The sequence below is a fragment of the Rhagoletis pomonella genome, unplaced genomic scaffold, assembly GCF_013731165.1.
Source record: "Rhagoletis pomonella isolate Grant_MI unplaced genomic scaffold, Rhpom_1.0 Rhpom_scaffold_00010, whole genome shotgun sequence".
In the NCBI taxonomy this organism is placed as follows: Eukaryota; Metazoa; Arthropoda; class Insecta; order Diptera; family Tephritidae; genus Rhagoletis; species Rhagoletis pomonella.
This window is the reverse complement of record NW_023458564.1, coordinates 15344841-15351766: the sequence shown is the minus strand read 5'-3', so window position 1 is coordinate 15351766 and position 6926 is coordinate 15344841. Positions and strand designations below refer to the sequence as shown.

Below are 6926 nucleotides of genomic sequence, written 5' to 3'. Positions count from 1 at the left end.
GACTGACATGTTAAAAATGGGACCCGTTTTTCCAAAAAGCGGATTTCCAATAAGGCAAATAATCGAACACCCTAACATATATGTATGTATGTATTTCACTTACATACATATGTATGTACATATGCCCATTTTTTTTAAACTTTGTCATCTTATAAAGGAGACTCGCTGCTTTCGGAAAAAAATCCAAATTTTAATGGGATTTTTTATTAAGCCTTAAAAGTTGTCTTCACGCATTGAGAAAGGTATTTTTTAAGGAATTAAAAATATCGATTTATTTGAACAATCTACTGACATGTTGAAAATGGGACCCGTTTTTCCAAAAAGCGGATTTCCAATAAGGCAAATAATCGAACACCCTAACATATATGTATGTATGTATTTCACTTACATACATATATATGTACATATCAACACACGAAGACGCAAGTATGCTGGAGCAGTTTGTGATGTGGAGTTATTTTGCCACGGCGACAGCGCATACCTCCACTTGTGCATTTTATTTCTTCGCATGAATTGCTGCACTCTGATGCACTCCCTTCTGCCTGCCCCTTAAGCACCTGAAAAGCCTGCTCGATTAAGCACTTTTTTCTTGCATTGCATTGCCTACCATGTCGCCGGCATCGCTGTTTTGTGGTCCTTTTGGGACGCTGCGTATTTTGTTTTGTTGTTTTTGTCTTTTTTGTATTTTGGGTTGGTCTGCGTGCACATGTTGTCGTCGTCTGTCTGCAGCCTGGCTCCTCTGCTCCAAAGCCGTGTGCATTTCGGCTTACGAGCCGCTGTTTGCCCCGAGCTCGAGTTCATTAAATTGTGCGCCGCAGTGCTCCATGGCACTACTTTAATTTTTTTGCTTTTTATGGATGTGTATTTGGCAAATTTGCCCATCTCGAGGCCGCCGCGGTGGTGCGCCCTCCGATTTGATGTGTTGCGTTGCACTTTATTTGGTTTCGCTTTTAGTTTGTTGTTGATTTCTTCAGCTCAGTTCAGCTGAGTTGTTTGCATTTCGTGCTCTTGTGTTTTTATTTATTTTTGTGAATTTTCTTCTTTTTTTTAACAAAAAAATATACATACATACATAAATATTTTGCGTCCAAGGTTAAGCCCGTTCCACCGTCTTTTCTGTCGCAATCCCGGAATTTTTATAATTTCAGAATTTCGAAATAATTTGATTTTACTGCTATTTCATGTGTTTTGCGGTTTTTTTTTTGTATTTTGTGAAATTCTCAGGAAACTTCCCGAATACATATGTATGTATGTATGTACATGCGTACCTCAATGTACTTAAGCATGTGCTTGAGTGCTTTTGGGAGAATCATGGAGGTGCGTGTTGTGTGTTTCGAGTATGTCATCAAACAGGCTTCAACGAACTGGAATATATACATTCATACTCCGCATGCTCCGCAGACTTTAAAGCCCACAAATGCGAACTCCGTGCGTGTTATGTTTCTTCTCCATGTATTCCTTAACATTTTATTTTTTATTTTTTTTTGTCTGTTGTGGTTATCGTTTTTGTGATTTTTATTGTTGTCCCTGGCGTAGAGTAAAATTACCAAAAATGAAAGAAACAAATTGCTATGACAGCAATCGAAAATAATATCAAAGAACTGGTTTTTTCGGGTATCTTAATATGGACTCATATTTACAACACGATCGCATACACATGATGTGGACCAGAATTGGGATGCATGCATGAAAATAACAGCAAACATACATACGTACATACATATGTATGAGCTTGAAGATGTTTGGTGTTCCTCATGGCGTTTCCATGTTAATCGTTGCGGTTGCTGTTGTTGATGTGTCGCTTTTGAATATGAACCCATGCTCAACGCAACTCAAGGGAGTGAGATTTATTACGGTTCAAACTAAGAGTGATCAAATTTCGTGGCCATCCTCGCGAGTGCACTTGGAAGGGGTTTAAGTTATATTTTGATATCAAGTGCAACATTGTATGGCATATTCATTTACTTAGTTGTTGTTGTTGTTGTTGAAGTTGAAGATTTCCAGTCAGTGTTGGCATTTTTGGTACAATTGCACTTTTTTGATACAATTTCGTATACAATATACTTTCCTACTATGCAGTAATTTTAAGTACAATTTTTTGATGAATACTATAAATATATAGCTCCGAAAATTCACTGCGGGAAATTTTTTCATTCTCTTTTTGTCTTCGCCTTCTCGTTTTTGCCTTTGTAAGTTTTGAAACAAGGTTTCAAACGAACCATTATAACATAGCACAAGGTGTGCTATCTAGCTCACATTCCTAGGCAAGTATTGAAATAATATTTTTGATACTATCTCTTATTAAAACAAATTGTCGAAATCTGTTGCATATAGAAACAGTGTCATCGTTAATTGAGAAAGAGATGTTCTTAAATATCATAACTTTTCGACACTTACATATTGACTAGATTTGACTATTTATTTTATTATTATTTAATTTTAATTATTTTTTTATAAAAATATAGTTTATTCCTTATCAAAAACTGTACGAAAATAAGTTTAAATCTTTGAACAACATTAAAAAAATCGTCAAACTTTCGCAAAAATTTCGAGCTTTCTATTTAATATTTTTTTTTATATTTTGCAGTTTTTTAGCTCATTCAATTTTAGTATTATAAAGTGCAAGTTTAAAGTAGCAGGGATTTGCCGTTGATGTGTGGCATTTTTTGACGATATTCTTCCATATTATCTAAGTATGAATAAAATGAGCATAAAAAAAAATATATATATATATATTAGAAATCGACGTTAAGTCGCAGCTATTTTAAACATGCGCTTTACTTAAATTGGTCGGGCTACAAAACTGCATACTTAAGATATGCATTTCTAGGAAATCTAATTAAAAAGCTCGAAATTTTAACGAAAGTTTGTTGATTTTTTTAATGTACGCAAAGATTGGACTTTGGATTTATACGGGTGTTGTTAAAGTATAAACTGTATTTTTATAAACACATAAATAAAATTAAATAATTTTAAGATAAATGGCCAATCTTGCCAATATATGCGTGTCGTAAAAGTTTTTATAAGCATTTGAAAGACTATTAAAATGTCAAGTTTTAGTACTGAATTCAAAGAAAATGTCTCATTTATCCTTTCATAATAACTTAAACAAAAATTAAAATGTTAAAAGTGTAAAATATGTAAATGTACCTACATAATCTTTCTCATGAATACCATCAAATCATTGGTCTTGAAGGGAATCTATGTATGCATGTACTAAGAAAATATATGAGCAAATTGAAAAGTCGATACAATTAACAGTTGAAAAGTACAGTTTTTGTATAAATTTCGTACCGAAAGAACAAATTCATTTCCCAACATTGCGTGAGATACATACATACATATATAAAATTGTTACAAGAAACATTGTCCCGTAGGTATTCCCATAGATGAAAGAGGTTATTGTCGAATCCTCAGTACTAATAATCAACACAATCATGAACCACCAATTGATTTTATTAAAAAACTTAAAATTGCGAGTATAAAAAAACTCGATGCGAAAAACCAAACGCACAAAGAGCTGGCATTTCCGCTATGTCCAAAAACCCCGGAAGAAATGAAATAATTATTTTTTTAAATAAGCATATTTTGAATGAATTCGGAATGACTAAGGTTGAAAAGAAACCCTTCTATAAGGAAACAATTATAGAATTATTTATGTCGCCAATAATTTGTAACATCATTAAAAGCAGCCAAGGAGAACGGCACTATTTATTATTTGAAACATAAATTTTATGTCCTTTTTGGTTTTGTTGTTTCCGACAGGGTATGATGTATTTTCGAACGAATTTACACACAAAAATTAAGTATATGCTTACTTTTATAACGGGTGATTTTTTTGAGGTTAGGATTTTCATGCATTAGTATTTGACAGATCACGTGGGATTTCAGACATGGTGTCAAAGAGAAAGATGCTCAGTATGCTTTGAAATTTCATCATGAATAGACTTACTAACGAGCAACGCTTGCAAATCATTGAATTTTATTACCAAAATCAGTGTTCGGTTCGAAATGTGTTTCGCGCTTTACGTCCGATTTATGGTCTACATAATCGACCAAGTGAGCAAACAATTAATGCGATTGTGACCAAGTTTCGCACTCAGTTTACTTTATTGGACATTAAACCAACCACACGAATGCGTACAGTGCGTACAGAAGAGAATATTGCGTCTGTTTCTGAGAGTGTTGCTGAAGACCGTGAAATGTCGATTCGTCGCCGTTCGCAGCAATTGGGTTTGTGTTATTCGACCACATGGAAGATTTTACGCAAAGATCTTGGTGTAAAACCGTATAAAATACAGCTCGTGCAAGAACTGAAGCCGAACGATCTGCCACAACGTCGAATTTTCAGTGAATGGGCCCTAGAAAAGTTGGCAGAAAATCCGCTTTTTTATCGACAAATTTTGTTCAGCGATGAGGCTCATTTCTGGTTGAATGGCTTCGTAAATAAGCAAAATTGCCGCATTTGGAGTGAAGAGCAACCAGAAGCCGTTCAAGAACTGCCCATGCATCCCGAAAAATGCACTGTTTGGTGTGGTTTGTACGCTGGTGGAATCATTGGACCGTATTTTTTCAAAGATGCTGTTGGACGCAACGTTACGGTGAATGGCGATCGCTATCGTTCGATGCTAACAAACTTTTTGTTGCCAAAAATGGAAGAACTGAACTTGGTTGACATGTGGTTTCAACAAGATGGCGCTACATGCCACACAGCTCGCGATTCTATGGCCATTTTGAGGGAAAACTTCGGAGAACAATTCATCTCAAGAAATGGACCGGTAAGTTGGCCACCAAGATCATGCGATTTGACGCCTTTAGACTATTTTTTGTGGGGCTACGTCAAGTCTAAAGTCTACAGAAATAAGCCAGCAACTATTCCAGCTTTGGAAGACAACATTTCCGAAGAAATTCGGGCTATTCCGGCCGAAATGCTCGAAAAAGTTGCCCAAAATTGGACTTTCCGAATGGACCACCTAAGACGCAGCCGCGGTCAACATTTAAATGAAATTATCTTCAAAAAGTAAATGTCATGGACTAATCTAACGTTTCAAATAAAGAACCGATGAGATTTTGCAAATTTTATGCGTTTTTTTTAAAAAAAAAAGTTATCAAGCTCTTAAAAAATCACCCGTTAATTACAGGCATTTTATTTCGCGTATATGTGGCTATAAGACCGAACGCTTTGAAAATACCAAACTCTTCGATGACACTAAAGAACTCCGCAGCTTTGCAGAAATGATATCGAATTTTTTGTATGCTTCCCTTGGTCAAGCCTATTCGTATTAAGGAAATATTTATGAAGCTAAAAGCTGAAATCCAAGACAACGGCTATATTTTTAAAATATGCCTCTTACAACTTACATTGAATATTCCGATAATCAATGGTTTACAAAGGTATGTATGACAACCACAATCACATCCATTTATGACGAAATAACCTACATGCATATGTATTTTAAAACTTTTGTTTCAACTTACACCGGTTGCTTTTATCGATTATATGTATACAACGGTTGAGAACAACTAGTGCTTTAGAAGGCTTTAGTTCGATCTTGAATTCAAGGCTAATAAAACATTGCCGCGTTTACATTTATTAGTGAAGATTTTTCGAAGTCTATTTATTTAAGAAACGTCTCTAAGGGCTCGGTTGATGGCTTGCAAGGGCGTAACCAGTCGTCGACCTTGGGGGCCGGCAGGAGTTTATATAAACGGAAAAAACTTTTTAATTAAATTGTATTGTTTGTTTCTTATATATAATAAATAGCAATGTTTAGGCTTAAGCAAGTATACACTCAGGGAAGGAGTCAAGTTTTTCGTACTCGACATCGGACAAAGATTGAAAATACTAAAATATAGAACACAAATCTTATATGATATTATTGAGCACCAAATACTGGAATTAAGATCATGCAACCTTAAAAAAAAAAACGTGAGGTCTAGGTACTCATAAAATTTGATGTGTAAACATATGCGAACGGCAAAGCATAAAAGCACGTTTACATATAAATATAATCTCAATCAAAGCTCGTTAGCTGTCAAATTGGCTGTGCTTGTTACTCACACAACCCGAGAAAAAGTTAAACTTCTTCTCTGTGCCACCTTGGTCACTTTTTTCTGCTACGCATATTCTGTTGTTTAAATATATTTTAACTGAATATTTTCTTAAAAATACCTTTACAAACTTCTTTTCCCTACTAGCGTAAATTTTTGTTTACTTTTACATTGGACATTCCTCGTCTTCTTCGCAAGTATAATCGATAAAACTAGCTTGGACTTCAAAAAGTTATCGGCTTAATCTGGGATAATTTTATAATTATAACTTTTTATGGCTTATCTATTTTTCTAATTACAGATTAGGGAGTTAAGCTCGAAAATGTGGATAATCTTTTTATATGTAAAGCTATTATTAGTATTAGGCAATTCAGTTACATACATACACATGTAGGCTAGGTTAGAAATTAAGCAAAAATTTCACTTAGTTTTAATCGTTTTGCTGATTTAATTTGTTTTTATTCATTTACATTTTTAATTCATGCGTTATTTTCGCTATTTCACGTCTTAGCTTTTTCAATAATATTTTTATATTTATTTTCCAAACGCATCTCATGGTATTTTCATGACAAAAAACCAACTTACTTACTCATTTATAACAAAAGTCGACACTTCAACGGGGGAAAACGGGTTGCATCGAGTTGCAGCAGTTATAAATTATATGGCTGCAAAATTGAGTCAATGTGTTAGTCTACAAAAATTGATGGAGTGCATATACGTTAGCGAAATTTGATATTTTTATGGTGGATTCTAGTGCTTTAAACTATACTCTAATATATATATATATAAATGCATTACAATTTTGCCAAAGAACTACCGAAAAATGCATAAATTTTGATATTTTTATTATTGACTCAATTTTGCACCTAAATGTA

At 34.2% G+C, this 6926-nt stretch overlaps 1 long non-coding RNA gene across 1 annotated transcript in view; it reads left to right on the top strand.

Annotated features, from left to right (window-relative positions):
* Positions 1-5399, top strand: part of LOC118746088 — a 35297-nt gene extending 29898 nt beyond the window's left edge. The window contains exon 2 of the long non-coding RNA XR_004993773.1: positions 5142-5399. This is a non-coding gene — a long non-coding RNA (uncharacterized LOC118746088). The remainder of the gene's footprint in view (positions 1-5141) is intronic.
* The last annotated feature ends 1527 nt before the right edge of the window (positions 5400-6926 follow it).